The sequence below is a fragment of the Muscardinus avellanarius genome (genome assembly GCF_963383645.1).
Source record: "Muscardinus avellanarius genome assembly, chromosome: 2".
In the NCBI taxonomy this organism is placed as follows: Eukaryota; Metazoa; Chordata; class Mammalia; order Rodentia; family Gliridae; genus Muscardinus; species Muscardinus avellanarius.
In genome coordinates, this window is record NC_137787.1 from 131,966,226 (window position 1) to 131,984,448 (window position 18,223).

Here is an 18,223-nt window from a genome sequence, read left to right on the forward strand (position 1 = left end):
ACACATCTAGCTTTTCTTTGTAACTTAATTTCTCACCTCTTTTCATAATATTATCTTTTCCTTTGTTTTTAGAAAATAATTCTTATTTTTTCTATATAAAAACAAAGAAAAAATTAGAAACTTCTTTTATTTAACAACTTTAATTCACATTAGATTTGATATTGTCAAAATATTTCTAATTGTTATAACAACTTTGCCTTGCTAAAGGATACTTTAATCAAAACACGAGGGAGATGGTATACTTTTAGAGTTTAAAATTTGGGGTTTTCAAAACAAATCACTACTTGATATGCTTAGAATTTGTATCTATTATGTTAAATTTTTCAAAACTATTTGAGAATATTTGTGAGTGTTGTATTTTAGGAGCTGAAAGATGATGCAGTATTCAAATTCTAGTGGACATAAGGGATAACATGATAGATGTTATCACACCGAATGTATTTAATCATTTGTTTTTCTGAATGTTTAAGAAAGCAGATGATCTATCACATGTAATATTATATACTAGGCTGTTTTAGACACAGTAGGAATGATTCATTATTGCCACTGAAGGATAGCTGTAGTTTATTATTGATATACTGATATGTCTCAATACTGATTCTCTTGCTTTCTCATTAATCTCGGGTATAGAGAAACCACACAAATTTGTAGCAGGATAAAAAATGCATGAAAATAAGTAGGTATTTTCTTTGACTTTCAGTAATTTTTAATAATCAAGACAAGTGGTTAGTATTCCAATTAACACCCTTCAGAAACTGCTGGGGATGAATGAATAGCATGTTCAATGGAAGGTGAAACTTGCTTGGCACATACTATATGAAACAATCTCTCTGTAAGGGAAAATTAAAAAGCACAAAAAAACCCTCAACAACAAACATCGAGAGTGGAAAGAACAGCTGGGAGAGTATGACCGCAAGGCATTTCAAATGCCTGAATAAAGAAAGGCACAGTGAAGTCATTTCACAGGCATCTCAATCCTTTAATGTTACTGTGGTGAGGACCAAAGTCTCATTTGGCTAGCGAGTAAGCAGGTCCCTGATGTGGGACTGTGTGATGCAGCTCTTTGGAGCAGGAAGAGGAATAGAGCAAAATATTTCAGAGCATGAAAGGTAAGGATGTATATTATATCAGATGAAATCACAGAGCTTTACTAGTGGTTTTATGCTGGATTTCAAATGACTTCACAATGCATATTTACAATAGAACCTATAATAACAAATAATGTAGCACTCTGCATTTCTAAGTGATTATTTGAAGAGATAACTTCATAGCCATAGCACAAGTCTACAGTAACCAAATACATAATTGCCTTGACTTCCTTCCCTAATGAAGCCCTGTGCCTCACAGACTAAACTCTGCCTAACAGGAACTCAGGAAGGCATGGCTAGAAGGTGCTACCCTCTCTCCCCAGCACAGAGGAAGCAGGCAGGAATTTAGTCAGGCAGAATAGAAATGCTGGGCAGCTTTCCAGCTCCTTCAAGTCTTGACAGTGCAACTTCATTAGTTTTATTAGAGTATTATCAATTCCCTAAATGTCACATGGATTCCTATTCAAATATCAGCAAATAAATATAATCCAAAGACAAACATAACTTGTTTGGTGATTATTCAGTATTTATAAATATTCACATCCTGGCTTTCCTCCAGGGAAAACATGAGGAACATGGGGAACTGATGATTCTTGATCCAGATCTGTTATTAATTTATTAGGAATTCAATTTCCTAATGTTAAAAAAGGAAGGGAGTGTTGCATTTAGGATTACTCTAGCCCTATCTGACAAAATCTATCAGGTTAATTTCTAAGACTCTAATGGATTAATTTCACAGCTATCAAAGTGATTGGCTAGGTTAAGCCCTGGCCCTTCCGGCCATTTTGATAGCTAAACACGGTCTAGTTCCATCTTTTCATGACCCTGCTGCCAGTCTCATAGAACTAGTATAGTATTCTCACAAATGATCTCATCAACGTCTTTGTAACTTTCCAATCTTCAACACCTGCATTTCCCAAAGTGTATTCTTGGGAATCCTAATCCTTGTGAGATATTTGGTGAAGGAAAAAAAAAAAAAAAACATATGTTTTTCATAGTGAAATGAATTTGGGGGAGGTTACATATTTCCATTTTTGAAAGAATAAAACATCAATGATCAAGTTAAAGATTTTGAGAAGCCCTAAATATAGCTTAAGTATCCCTCATTCCTCAAAGCTTATTTGGCCAGACATTTTAGCTCATAATTCTTACTATACTAAGGTCCCCAGAAATTTTATTTGCAAACATTTCTCTACACATGTGTTAGAGGGATTGTGTTAGCTATTTTTTTGTCACTGTAGCAAAATACTAAAAAAAAAAAAAAAAACAATTTAAAGGAGAAAATATTTATTTTGGCTCACAGTTCCAGAAGTTTCAGTCTGTGGTTGGCTGGCTCCATTATTTCTGGGCCTTTAGTGAGGTAGAACATCATGGAAGAAAGGAAGAAAGGAGGCCTAGTAGAGCAAAGCTTGCCTCATGGTGGCCAGTAAGCAGAAAGATGGAAGGAGAAAGAGGGAGGAGAAAGAAAAAGAGAGAGTAAGAAAAAAGAGAGAAAAAGAAAAAGAGAGAGAGAGAAGAGAGGGAGAGGGAGAGAGAGAGAAAGAGAGAGAGAAAGAGAGAGAGAGAGAGAGAGAGAGAGAGAGAGAGAGAGAGAATGAGAATGAGAATGAGAATATCTGTGGACAAGATTTTATTAGCTCCCATATGAGCCCATCAGTGGATCAATCCATTGATGAGGTCAGAGTCTTTGAGATGAAATTACTTCCCAAACATTCTACCCCTTAACACTGCTGCATTGGAGACCCAGGCCTTATTTAACACATGAATATTTGGGGGACATTCCAAACCCAAACTGTAACAGGGATTGTCCTGAGATGTAAAAGAGTGTCACAATGGTGTTTAAATCTTGCATTGGCTACTCATTTGGTTGAAAACCACCCAGCGGGGACACAGATCCTTCATCCTTTCAGCCCTGGTTACCTCTCAAGCTCATTTCCTGACTCTCCCTGACATCTGTGACCTCCCCCCCCCCAAAGTATGCTCTATTCGCTAAGCCCTATGCTGTGCTTTTGTCAAGAGATTCTTCTTCTGCACCTTACTCTGATGGAAAGTCCTTACTCAGCCTTTAAACCCAGCTTAAACATCATATATTCTTGCAAGATTTCTTGGCTACCATTCTTACCCAACCCATAATTCATGAGATTTTTGTACTTATCCTCTACTTTCTTGAACTTTTTTGAACCATACTTATATAGGTTGTTGTGTTGTGCTTTTTGTACATTTTTCTACTGTGTTTTAGGCTTGCTGATAGCAAGGCCAGGGTTTATTTTTCTAGCATCTTTTTTACAATTGAGTTAAAAATAAGACTTTGGCAAAGTTTGTTAGAAGAACAAATGAATATATGGTGAAAATTGTCCAATGCATAATTGCAATAGTAAGTGGATTTCAAATGAATTTTTATAATTCAATCACAAAAGATTACATTGAGTCGAATTAAAATAGAGACAGATTGAATTCTCTTTGGGAAAAAAGAATGAATACATAGAAACTATTTTCATTATTTTTAGGCTATTAGATTTACTTCTTGATTTGGGGCTCTAATTCATATTCTTGTGAGCTGATCCTATCTAGGCAAATTTATAAAAATTCTGTTAGCTCAAGGAAACCGCACGGGTCTCACAGTCCATTTATTTAGTCATACAAACAATTACAGTATGTTCATTTTGCACTGGATATTTGGGGACCCCAAAATTAATACATAGATATTTCTGTGGTGTGTGAACAGTGTGGTGAAAAAGTGTCCGGTAGGCAGTGATATTTAGGCGTGTCCACATGTAAATTTAGTTCACCATGTTCAGAGACAAATGCAAACCTGAAGAGGAATCTGCATTTTTGGAGAATAGTGGAATGCAATGTTGGAAACAAGATCAATGTTTCCATTAATAGAATCTTCAAGTAAAGCCAAAGCCAAAACTAAAATAAAACTCCATTGCAACCTAATGGATATCTTTGTTCCATATCCTTGTTTATCTTCCTGCATTAAAATGATAAATGGATCTCTAACTGCCTTTGAGACTTTACAACTCTCGGAGGCACTGCTTTTTGCTTTTAAGATGATTTTAGAAGAAAAATAAAATATTCTAAAGCTGAGAATGCTTTGTCAAATAATTGCATTTCTCACATTAATTATGAAAGAAAAAAGAGAGCTCACCCTCTGTTTTCCCTCTTTAACAAACTGGACATGGTTCAGTAAAGATATCACCTTGAAGAACTATTTCCCAATGATGACAGTATTTGGTAGGATGAGATTCAAGCCCTCCTGATTAGTAAAGCATGCTGCTTTTAGATTCAATGGTAGTGTTACTGAGTCATTGTATATCAGTCATGCACTTTGAATTCTTTCCTGCATGGAAAAGGGTTATATCAAGCCATCTGTTCAGCTGTGTTCATGAAAAGTGATATTCATTTATTTTTCTCTGCAACAAGAATATATTAAGTTCTAGTATGTGTCAGGCATTGTATTAGGAATACAGTGATGAATGAAGATGGTTCTTGATATCCTAGTGGGGAAGGCAAACAAATAAAGAGGTTTTTGTAATGTGATAGCATCATTTCATTCTGAGAGTGAGGATAGGATGCTATGTGAGTACAGAGTAGAGTACCTAATCCAACCTTGGGAGCATTGGAATGGGAATCATCCATCAAGGCAGCACACACCAGTAGATGAGCTAGCTGACTAGCTAAATTAGAATCTAGGCTGTGGCTGGGTCTATAGTCCTTCTCCTTGGACCTATTCAGCTCCTTGGTCTAGTTAGAATGATGGTAATTTCGCCTATTATTCTACCAGCAAGGTACAGTTATATTTGCATCTGTTAATAAAACTAGAAAGTTTATCTTCTTTTATGTCTGCATTCTAGTGCCTTTTGTGAGAAACTTAAATTACTTTACACATATCTGAAAGACTTTTCATTTTAATTAGACACTTGACAAAAATATCAATGAAAGACAACAAAGTTCTCATCATAATGACAGAAATGCAAATCAGTTGGGGAAGGAATGGGATCTACTGCACTCTCTATCTTTCTATTTCTTTTCAGTTAGGGCATGGGCATAGAGGAAGGTGATTGTGTATTCAGACTTACACCTGTAGATATAAGCTCATTGGAAATGAGATTTCTTAGTTATGCTGGATAACTATAATGAAATTCAGCTCATAACCACTATTGTAGTGCCACTAGTCATTAATATATGCTAATATATTCTGTTTAAACATTAAATTGCTAGTTTGTTGTTAAAAATAGATGACTATTGCAGTGTCAAATAGTTCAAATTAATATCACTAGTATAACTATTACACACATTTAAAAGTTAGTACATACATCATAATTGATAAACAACTAACAGTAGAATTTTAATGATGGAGATGAATAAAATTTCCAAACATATGGATAAACTTGGTATTTCACCAACCTTATACCAATTGGCATTCCATAACAAACAGAAACAATGAATAGAACTAAACAACTAAATGTTGTGTTCACCCCATTGAAATTTATAAATAAGCTCTATGCCTGGGTCTTAATTTGTAGAAGTGACTGAATGATGAATGATGGTATGAAGAGGCTAGTGCTATTGAAAGGATTTTTTTTTTGTATGTGTGTGTGATATTGGTAATGGAACCCAGGGGTATTCTACCTCCAAGCTACACACCCAACCCTATTTTTTATTCTTTATTTTGAAAAGGGTTTCACTGAATTGAAAGGGCCTCACTAGGTAGCTGAGGCTGTCTGCAAACCACAATCCTCTTGTCTCAGCCTCCCAAATGATGGAATTGCAAGCATGCACCACTATGCCTGGTTCAAAAGAAGGCTTTTAATATTTACAGTTCTTCTGGAAACAAAAAGCACAGCACACCAGTCAGGATGAATGGAGAAGACACCAGGATGGTCAGGAGACAGAAACAGGAAGAAGAGAAAGACATAAGCTACAGCATTTTCTGTGGACTGCGGGAAAGGCAAGGTAAAGCAGAGGGATCAGGTTAGGGTTAGCTACTTTGAATCTTTCTGGTGGGCTTTGTGCTATAAAGGGTGCTCTTGTTGCCTGGCACCAAGCACTGCGGTGATTTAGACAGAGGAATATTGTTTCCTGACATATTTGGGCCAGAGTGTGAAGGTATGGCTCCAGATTAATTATTAATATATAAAAGACCTGCGCCTGCTGGGTCCTGTGTTATCTATAAGAACTGGTTTCCCCTAGGAGAAGCAGTTTTTCCCCACCCCACCCCCCAAAAAAATTAAAGATAACACAAAATAATATTATGCAGAAAAAAATTTAAATTTACAATACACTCCAGACCAAGTCTCCAGAGACCCAAAGTAGGAAATTCCATGAACACTCCACATATTCAAAAACACCATTTTGATGTATCACTTTATCTCTGTGGACATTAGGTTTCTAAACAGTCATGTAGTAAATTTATTTGATAAAATTAAATATTATATAAACACTGTGAAGCTTTAAATTATGAGCTAGTTTTAAATTATGAATGGTTCACTACAAAGTTTTAGAGACATATCTCTCTTTAAAGATGAGATTCAAGTATATTGGTTTATTTCCTAAAATCAATAAAGACTGAAGAAACAACTTTAAAGTTGTGCAACAAATGGACAAACTATCTCTTGGGAAATCAGTGTAGCTTCCAGAAGGACAATTGCTAGGTCAGATATTCAGCACTCACTTTTATACATTTCCTGGTGAAACCACCATGTCTTCCTCTGGATTGTCCTCCAGGTCCCACTAACCCCCATTCCCCAACTCCACCCCTCCCTGTGTGATAAACATTCAGCTCCTCTAAATCTGCCCATAAAATCACCCTCTGTAAGAAGCCTTTCCTGACACTCCATACATCTTAACTGTCTTTTTCTTGCCTCTGCCTTTTCTTGTCCAGATGCCATCCCTAGCAGGTTAACATATGGCATAAAAGTCTTCAACTGACAATAAGCCAGGCCTTAAATGTAGGGATACAGTGTTATTTGATACTGATTACCAGTGTTTTCAACAATGATTAAAACATTTCAAGTGCTTAATAAATTTCATCTGGAATGATCTGGTATGTTTACCACACCTCCCCCAGTTTCTAACATAACTCTTTCTCTTTTGAAAGTATTTACAATTTTAAGCATCTTCCTGTTTGAAATAATTTTAGACAAATAAGGTTACAAAATTAATAAATTTAATTTTGTGAACATCTCCTGATGTTCACAACTTACAAAATCATGACACAGTGATAAACACTGAAAGTGGCAAAGTAGCATTAACTATAGATTTTCTTTGGATTTCATCAGTTTTCTATGAAAAAACTTCGTCTTTTTTTTTCTTTTACAAGATCCAATCCAGAGTACACCATCGCAATGATCTCTCCCAAATGATGGTAATGTCTTTTTCTTTCCTGACCTTTTATGACCTTGACTGGTTCAGTATTTTGTATAAGATCTTTTAATTTGAATTTGTATAATGTTTTTCTTATGGTTGGATGGTATTTGGGGGCTTAGGGAAAGAAAACCACAGAGATGATATGCCAACCATATCAACTCACATCAGGACCTACATAATACCAATATGACTCATGCCTAGTGATGTTACTCTTGATCACCTGATTATGGTAGGGGCTGTCAGGTTTTTCCATGTTAAAAAACTAATGCTGCTCTTCCTTAATAATGGGTTTTTAACACATATTTTGTCACTTTATTCAGCACTAGTCACTCCTACAATGGCTAAATAAATCTGTTCTAAATATTGGAATATAACATTTTTTAAGAAATAGCCTAAAATTTCCTTCTCAAGTAATTTACATTCTAGTAAGAGAGGCATACAATAAATAAGATAAACAGGCAAAATTCATGGTAGAAAGATTGTGATAAATATTAAAGAGGAAAATAAAGGCAGGGAGTGGAGACAGTTGGCGTTGCAGATTAGCTTGTCAGAGAAGGCCTGCCCAAGAAGTGAGAGGCTAAATGTGCCATTGGACAGTGGTCAAGCCATGTGCACAAATGGAACTCTACCCACAGTCTGCAGCAACCAACCCAGGAAAGTGACCTACTTATCTACAATAAACATCCCAGAAATCTAGCCTGCTATCTCTTAGCCACACTTGAAAGAAGTCAGATGCTATTTCCCCTAAAAATCCAGGATGCCAAACAATTATTCCTGTGCCATTCAGCTAAAAATAACCAGAAATTGATTAATAAATGAAAGTTCCCCTAACTTTTGTCCCTGCTTCCAATGTGTAACAAACCAAATTCCAAATAGGTACCCCCAATTAAGCGTTTGGGATGTCTACCTTCTGGTTAGCCAGCCTACAGCTTCCTTCCACCAATAGCTTCCACCCAGGCCACACCTGAGCCTTGCCTTTGTTCTATGGTTAAGTTTTTTCATGCTTATGTCTGCCTTTGAATCTTTTCCACAAAGCAAGTGATTGTGGAGGACTCTCCTTACAATAAGCTCCGGATAAATAGCCATTGCCTGCTCTCAATTGGTTGGTTTTTGTTTATTTCTTTGAGAGTGAGTAGAGTTTTGGAGAAAGAACTTTGAATCAGGATGAAATAAGGTGCAGAGGACTGAAGGCAGAGAAAAGAATAAACATATAGGTCCTAAGGGGTAATAGTGAGAAGCCAGGTCAGTGGACTGAAAGCAGTGGCCTGGGTGACCACACAGCAGCCTGCTTTCATCCTTGTTTACGTCTTTTGTATCTAAAACAACAGTCGTAACAAAAATCGTATTTAAATGTGGATTGATTCACTCCACTCCTATGCCCCAAATCTTCTGATGTGATTTCTTGCAGCATAAAGTCCAAAACTCTTTCCATGAGTTGCAGAATCCTACTCAACTTGCTGTCCTTTATTTCCTATTGTGCTTCGGAAATATTCTCCTGCTATGATCCTCCTTTCACTCTTAGGAGTAATAATAATATGATGATATCTTGCTCTCAAAAGGCTATAAGAAGACTGGCCACTGTGGTTGGATGGATTAAGAAAAATAGTTCAAGGAAAGGGTTCATCTCACATTATGAGTGGCATCACTATGTGAGTGGTGTTCTGACCTATGAGAATGGATCCGATTAATAGTGCAACCAGTGTAGGTTGAGAAGAGACCTACAGTGAGAGTCAAGTCCTGAAGCAACCATAAATGCAGAGTTTAGGGGGATAGACAGAACCAGTGAAAGAGACTGCGAAGCAATGACCAGGGTGGCTTAAGGAATATCCATGTGCTTTCAGTGGTGGTCCAGGGAGGCACCACACATTCTGGAAGCATTAAGAGATTGGACCTCTTGGGAATTGACTAAATCATGAGAGATCATGCTTAATTAACATATCAGTATGTTATAAAAGGTATTATAACAAAGACCCTCTCTTGATCTTCTGCTTTTCCATTACATGAGGATGCAACATCAGGTTCATTTTCATCTCCTGCAATGTGAAGACACAGCATTCAAGGCACCATCTTTGACACAGAAACTGGGCCTTTGCCAGCCTCTGAACATGCTGGCACCTTCATCTTAGGTTTCCTGGCCTTGAGAACTATGAGAAATAAATTCCTATTCTTTATCAATTACTCAATGTCTGCTATGTTGCTATAAAAGTTAAATAGATTAAGATAAGAAGGGAAAGAAGGTGGTTCTACTTTGCAATTTGGTCATAGATCTGCTTCTGGTGAGTGTTTCTTTTTTCCATCAGTCCTGTAGAGTGGAATTACATCATGTAGTTTTCTCAGCCCAGCACAGCTCAGGCAGCTGAGAGCTAGTCCTGGGGGAAGATTCTGAGTGAAGGCTGCTTCACAGCTCTCTGTTTTTCTGCCAGGTCTTCTCAGGAGGCCCAGATGGCATCAATACCTGAGATCTTTTCAGCTCTTGCTTCAAAGTCCCTAGATGTGGCTAAAACTGTGATGGCAAGTTATAAGAGGGGGTAAAAATATTTACCCTTTGACCAAATCAAGAAAAAAATACCCTGAAAAAATCAAAATTTACTGCTGTAGAATCAGAAAAACTGTCCATAAAACACACAGCATGCTGAAAGCACTGCAGCCGGAGGCAGAATGTGCATCTCTCCAGCAAGGACTCAGGCTGCACAGCTGTTGTGACTTTGGTGGTGGTGAATCCTACACCTGCTGGAAGCAACAGGGAACCCAAATGCAGGAACACAGTTTTCTCTGACTCAGAGCACAAGGAAACCTGGGGAAGAATGCAGACTATCTGCCAGCCACACATTTGCATCAAAATCCTTTAAAAACCATCCACAAGAACAAACAGAAATGTTCCAGCTGCTGGAAGAACAAAGGGTGTAGTCTTGTAGGAAAATGGTATTTATTTGCATGAACATACAAACCTTGTAGTAAATTCTTTGTTTGAACCTCCATTGAGATCTACTGAGCAAATAGACACAAGCAAAATTGGTAATGAAATGCTTCGATTGCACCCTTTCTTTAGAGTATATTTTAATTCTGTAGGCATTGGGCAAAATTTCAGAAGGCTTTTGGAAGTGAGAATATGGTACCTCCTGAGGTTGTTGTCTGAGGATCAGAAGCTGGGTGAGCTCATTGATTTCCATCTGCTGGGGGCCACCAGTCTTATTCCCACTATCTCTTCAGGCTAAGAAAGACATCAGTCCACCCAGAGTAGCCAGTGTTCTATAGTCCTTGGAGACTGAGGCATTATCATTCTTAAGAGGTACTTTTAAAAACTTAAGGCAGAGTTTCTTCAGAGTAATATCTCAGTCTTTTTTGGGGGAAAGTTTTGCTTAATACATGTGGGATTTTTGTGAAAACATAACACCCTTCTTGGCCTCAATTTCCTACACTGTAAAATGGCAATAACTATATGTAAGAACAAAAGAGAATGCATGTTAAATAACTTAGCAGACAGTGTGCAATAGATAGATAATTAATCTTCATTTGAAAATGAGTCAAAAGACCTAAATGTTTAAGAGTCTGATCATTTCCTGTGTGAGGAATAATTGTGATCTATCTATATTTGATGGAAATGCTGTTTTAAATGTCAGCAACAGTATCTTGGAAACAAAAATCCAGAATAAAATGCTCCACAGATAATGAATGCATTTTAATTCTTATGAAAGGCAGTGTAATGGTTTGGATTTAGAATGCCCACCCAGACCTCACTGAAACAAGGTAACAATGTTGGAAGGGGGCCTTGGTTGCTAAGCTGGGGTCCCTGAGGGTGCGGCCTTGGGAAGTATATGGGGTTCTCTCTGCCTCTTGCTCTAGTTGTCTTGTTTCCAGCCTCCATGCTGTGAGAACAGAGCCCTTGCTTCTCTCCCCATCTCTGTGTCCCACCATCATGCCCTGAATTTCAGATCCTGGCCTCACAGGGACTGAGCCAAGAATCTCCAAGACGCCATGAGCAAATAAGTCGTTCTTCTTCTAAGTTGTGTGGTCAGGTCTTTCAGAGTATATTGGTGAGAATGCTGACCAAGCCAGTCACCACATTTTGCTACTTCTGTTTCCAGGATTTAGGAGAAATGAAAATCAGAATTTCCTTCCTCCAGGATGTTCTTTCTCTCTTTCTTTCTTTCTTTCTTTCTTTCTTTCTTTCTTTCTTTCTTTCTTTCTTTCTGTGGTACTGAGGGTGGAACTCAGCTTTCTACCTCTGGGCTATACTTTCAGACCTATTTTATATTTTATTTGGAAACAGGGTCTCACTAAGTTGCTGAGAGCCGCATTAAGTAGCTCAGGCTGGCTTTGAAACTGTGCAATCCTTCTGTCTTAGCCTCCTAAGCGTGGGGATTACAAGTGTGCACCACCATGCCCGGCTCAGGCTGTCATTTCTAAGAAGCTACAGTCACTACCACATGGGAGATCACAGATGTTTGCTTTTTTTTTTTAAACAATCAATCTATCTTATTTATTTTTGACACTTTTTTCAACATCAGTTATATAGTTCATCTGTATTTACCATTGTTATTTCAAAATCTGATCTCAAAAACATAAAACATTAAATGGCATGCATTTTCAAGGAGTATTTGAACCCTTGAAGAGGTTTTATAGCATAGTTGGAAGATCTGGCTGTTGGCACCAAAGTATCCATATTGAAAACATGCTTGTTTGTTATTGTTTGTGATTAGTTTTAGAAAAATGGACTGTTTATATTGACTTCTCTTACATAAATCAATGCTTCAATTTTTTTATTCACTCAGTAAAAATAATAACTGCCCTTTGTGGAACAATAATATACGAGGCTTTGTGTGATTTTTCTTGTTTGATCCTCATCACCAATTATGAATTATTTTAGTATACTCATTTCAAAGATGAATATGTCTCCTAGCTTGTGGCTCTTGATATCAGTTCAAGTAGAGAGGCATAATTTGTAATAAGTAATTGAGTGATATAAGCTAAAATTTGTTAATATTTGGGTGAAAATATTTATATATTGATTTGAGGCTCCTGGCATAGAATTCAGGGGCCTTCTATCACTGAGCTGCATCTCTACCCTATATATCAATTAACTAATTAATTAATATTGATACTAAAAATTGAGCTCAGGGGCATTTTCTCTCCAAGCTACACCCAAACCCTTTTTATTTTTATTTTGAAACAGAGTCTCACTATGTTACTTAGGGTCTCAGTTGTGAAGGCTGGCCCTGAACCTGTGATCCTCCTATCTTAGCCTCCTAAGTACTGTGATTACAGTCCTACACTACCTATTTTTTAGTTTTGAAAAAAGGTCTGCTAAGTTGAAGAAGCTGACCTTGAATTTGTAACCTTTCTATCTCAGTTTCCCAAGTATTAAGATTACAGGCATGTGTCACCATGTACAGTGCTTATTTTTTACTTAAATAACAATCATATGTTGTTCCCTATGATAAGAAGTTTTGATAAGAATTCATTAAAAATTGTTGGGGGAAGGGGTTGGGCATGATGGTGCATGCCTGTAATCCCAGAACTTGGAAGGCTGAGACAGGAGGATTGCAGGTTCAAGGAAAGCCTCATCAACTTAGTGAGACTTTGTTTCCAGATAATGAGTAAAATAAGGTTGAGAGTGGAAGTAGAAGTCCCCTGGTTCAAGTCCCTGATTCAATCATGAAGGATTAAATTCTCTGGGATTTTCCCTCCCTCCATATCCAACTGGAAAACCAAACAAAATACAGAAAATAACAACTTGGAGATATTCAACAACAGGCAAAACAGGACTGTGGTCCTGAGAGAAGGGAAGTAAATGAGGCAAGCCCTGTACTTGTTCCAGCTAAACAAGCAGTTTTGATACATAGCACAAGGAAAGGACAAGGACAAAGCCCAGGGGCTGACTGAGTTGAGGAGACAGACATCAGAATTCAAGTGATGAGAATTTGGAGGGCAGAATAATAGCAAGGAGAAAGTGTGTGTGTGTGTGTGTGTGTTTGTGTGTGTGTGTGTGTGTGTGTGTACACAGAGCTCTGGAAACCATCAGAGGTTCCTTGGAATCTGGCTGAATATCGATCTGTACAGGTAATGGGTGAAACTCTACAGGGATGGGAGAAAAAGCAGTGGATAGAATAATTCCTAGAATTCATGTGGAATTCTTATTGTGCAGAGCATGAGGTTGAATACACAGGAGATATTGCCTGAGTAATTGGGGTGACTAGCCCTAAACAAAAGGCTATTCTGAACCTGCCCTAAAAAGCTTAGAAGCAAGTACTGAAATAAAAGGACTTGATCTCAAGTAAACTGACTATATGAAAAAGTGCAGTACAAATTCACCATACCTAATATTCAATACAAATTTACCAGAAAAGCAAAGAAGCAGGAACATAGGACCTATAAACATAAGGAATAACTCAATCATAAGGAATAGACCTAGAAATAGTTGAGACAATATTATTAGCAGACAAGAATTTTGAAATAGCTACTATAAGTATGCTTCATATACTCAAGGTATAGAAGAATGTGTAAAGGTATAGAAGAATGTAAGGAAAAGTAAAGATATATATTTTTTTAAAATCCAAATAAAACTTCCAGATAGGCCTATAGTTCCAGCTTTTTGGAAGCTGAGGCAGAAGGATTACTTGAGCCCATTTAGAAAAAAGGAAAAGATTCTTTCTATAAAAAATATAATATCTGAAGTGAAAATAAATTACTTGAAGAGATCAGACACTGAAGAAGATTAGTGAATACTAATGCATTATAATAGAAAATATCCTAAATTAAACACAGAGACATTAAGACTGCTAAAAAATAACCTGTGCACCAATGATCTTTTGGGACCATACCAAGCCAACTAATACGGGAAATGAGCTTTAGAAGGACTGCATGAATGTCTTTGAAGAATAAAATGTAAAGAGGATTTATTGTCCTGTAACACTAGATGACAGACCTACATTGAGGTCCTCCAGAGAGGTCTGGATGCCTGTTTGTTCTCTCATTTCTGCTTCTTCCTGAATCTTTTCTTCATTCTGTAGTTAGGCTCTCTATGAGAAGGAATGGCCTTTAACTACTGCATGTTTATATACTCTTTCTCTTTTACCATCCCAGGAGAGAAGCTCTTTCCTATGTTTATGAATCAGTCAATCCAGAGAAGGAGATAAGGGTGCCAGATGAATAAAAATAACAGATGTGCAGACTACCATCCTTTAGGTTCAGCTGATCCAAGGACTTTTAATGCAAAGTGTTACTCTCTAAAACACTTGAAATTGAATTTGCAATTCATTTCCTAATGCATTGTGCCACTGTGTGTGTCATTGTGTCGAATTTGTTATTGAGCTCTTATTCTGACTCATGTGAACTTAACCCTCTAGCTAGATATTAAGGCATGGGAGAACAGCAACTATGTCTTATATGTTTTTAATTTCTCCTAGTGAATGGAGAGTGTCTCTTAAATGGTCGAAAAATAAATGTTTGTTTTGATGAGTCTCCTACAAGAACTAGTTAAATACTTCCATTAAGCTGAGAAAAAAATTAGATTGAGTAAATACCCTTAGCCTGTGTCATCATGAAAGAATAAAAAGTATTCATTAAGAACTAATTGGTAAGTAATTTGCAAATGAAAAACTGGGCTCATTTCTTTATTCTTTTTTTCTTCTTCACTTTTAAAAAATTCCTTCTCTTGTTGGAGATGCCAAAGATGTGATCAAAAGCCAAAGCAAAGAGATGGTTTCTAAAAACCAAATAATAATAATTATAAAATCTCCAGGTAAATTAATCATTTAAAAATGTTTGTTACTAATATTTATTTTTATTGTATTTCTAAAGAACACAATGTTGTCATTGTTCATTCTTTTGAGGAATTAAGTAGTTCTTTGTTGCCCAATATGCAGCTTTTCTTGATGTGTGCGCCCTCTGGGCTCAGGCAGAGCATATGATGTCTACATAATGGGATTTGGTTATTTTGTTGTTGTTGTTTTTTAATGGTACTGGGGGTGGAACCCAGAGGCTTTCTACCTCCGGGTTATACTCCCAGACCTATTTTGTATTTTATTTGGAAACAGGGTCTCACTAAGTTGCTGAGAGCCTCACTAAGTAGCTCAGGCTGGCTTTGAACCTGCACGATCCTCCTGTCTCAGCCTCCCAAGTGCTGAGATTTCAACTGTGTGCCACCACGCCCAGCTTACATGATGGGACTTGATGAGTACTTAAAGCACAGCCTTCCTGCTGTCCAGAAAAACCTCCCCATTCAAAGTCAATGATTTTGAATGCAGTATGTGCTCCCCAAAGAATCCTTTAAAACACAAAAACCCAAAAAGGGGGGTATGATTATCTATTAATGTCTTTGCCTGAACTTCTTTCTCTAACTAGTTTTGATCACTTAGCAGAGTCCCAGGGGTAAAGGGTAGAAAGGCAGAGAAATTTCCTGGACAAGGAGGGCACGTGGATGCTGGGTTAGGGAAAATGTCCATGTGAGACACCTCAGGGACATGTGTTTAAAGGGACATAAAAGGAGAAAAGGGAAAAGAGCTCCTCTCACTGCTTTTCCACAGACAAAGACCCTTAGTACAGCTATGGTGGGAAAACACTGAGAGGAAGCAAACACTAAGCACAGGGACAAACGTGGGCTTAGTGCCCTTACTCTAAGACAATTTTCATCAGGTCACAGAGTGGCAGTTATCATAGATCATGTACTATGGGACCCATGGGCCCTGTCTGCATCTTGGCCTCCATCTGTCTGGGAAACTCAATCTTCATAGGTAGATCAGCCCTGGATGCTCTTTTCCTACTGACTCCTGTCAATGTTTATTCCTTGTGGTGTTAGGAGCTATCAAATTTTTCTTATTTATAGAGTGCAAAAGAAACACTAGCATATGGATTGTAAGATTTCAATTAGAGTTATCAATTGTAAAAGCCATCTTGATTTCAGTTTTAAGCTGGGAAAAATTTGTATCTTAAGTTTAAGACAATAAAGTTTAAGTTAAAGTAGAGAGAAGGGGACTGGTAGACCTTAGGGGTAGAGATGGAACTCTTTTGAAAACTGGAGCTTTTCAATGACCAGAGAAGACAGGATCAGAGATGCACCCTCACCTCCTACTACTGTATAAACATCCTCTCCCACACTTGTGGTGAAATTGAATTTCCATTTTAACAATATTAGGAGATGAGACCTCTGAGAAGTGATTAGGTCAAGAGCTCTGTCCTCACAGGCAGATTAAAGCTATTATTGTGGGAGTGGGTTAGCGATCTCAGGAGTGGGTTTCTGCTAAAAGGAGTTCAGCCTGATTTCTCTCTGTCTTATGTATGCACGTTCTCATTGCCTGATGCCTTCTGCCATGTTTTGACTCAGTAGGAAGGCCACTGTTGGGTGCTGGTGCCATGTTCCTGGACATCACACCCTCCAGAACTGTAATAATAAATACCATTCTTCATAAATTCCCCAGTCTCTGGTGTTTTGTAATAGCAGCAAAAAACAGCTAAGGTGCCGCCCATGTGTAACAGTCAGTTTACTCACAGAGGTATTTTAAAGAATCCCTCTCTCCCAGGCATGCATGAATGACACAGATTTCTGGAATCCACAGGTTCAAACCTTCAAGATTCAGTGCAGAACCTCCAAATCAAAGCTTGCACTAGTAAACTTTAAACCTGTTAACCAAAAATAAGTACTAGCATCCCCATACAAGGGGCAGAGACCCCTCTTCTAGTACAAACTACCCCCTTCATCAGCACCATGGTTCCTCCAGGGTGGCTCCCTGACAGTGCTGAATATTCAGGTGGTGTTACTAAGGGATTCTATTCCATCATCTATTTGGGAACATTGCTACCTCATTTCTCCTGATTTCTATGGTGTTTTTTTGCTCTCATTTGTAAATAACTTTCAGAAACCTGAAATGAAATTGCATTTACCTTTCACTTCCCCTCATCAGTCTGAGTCAGTTTCACTTGGAATCAGCTGTATCTTCTGGCCTTTTAAGGAATCATTATTTTCATGGATGAGAAAAATGATCACCATGCAGGAAACTGTTTAGCATAAGGAGACTGAGCAGGAGGCAAGAGGGAAGCCACTGTCCCCACCCTCTGGCATGAGCTCATTTCCCCCTCTCCTAGTTATAATAATGTGCTCAGTTGCCTCAGATTAAAATGCCGAAGTATAATTTTCCTGCACACATTTTAATCCAGTTAGTGCTGGGCCTATCAAAGGCCCAGTTCCTTTCAGTAATAGCTTCACTCTCTAAATTGTTTCCTCCCTCAAATTACTCCAGTGCTCATATTAGCTTTGCACAATTTCAGCTCAGCACAGAGGGAAGGAAATCACCAAGGTAACATTGGCTGCCCACGCTGCAGTTGTTTTTTGTGCATGTGTGTTTTTAATAGAAATAATATGCAGATAGGCTGTTCTCCCTTAATGTCTCTAATAGGTTGAAAGATTCCAAACTTCTGCCTTTTTTTTTAGCTAATAGAAGATTTAATCAAAGCCACTAGGGAAAGAGGCATCATTTGGGTGTGAATGACTTTGGAAAACAGCCTGCGAGGCAGGATTATCCACCGGAGCAATGCAAGGGGAGTACTTTGCTATGTACTTTGCTATGGACTAGGGAAAATCTTGACATGTTTCAAAATCTCTATTTCAGATATTTTCATGCCTTCTCTTTTTTTTATATATATATTTTACATTTCAAGCAGGGCTGACCTGAGATATAACAAGCACTTGACTTTACTTTGGTTCTTTATAGGAACACTATTGCCCCTTGACACTTGCTCCGCTGTCCTCCAGGTTTCCAGCATTTTCT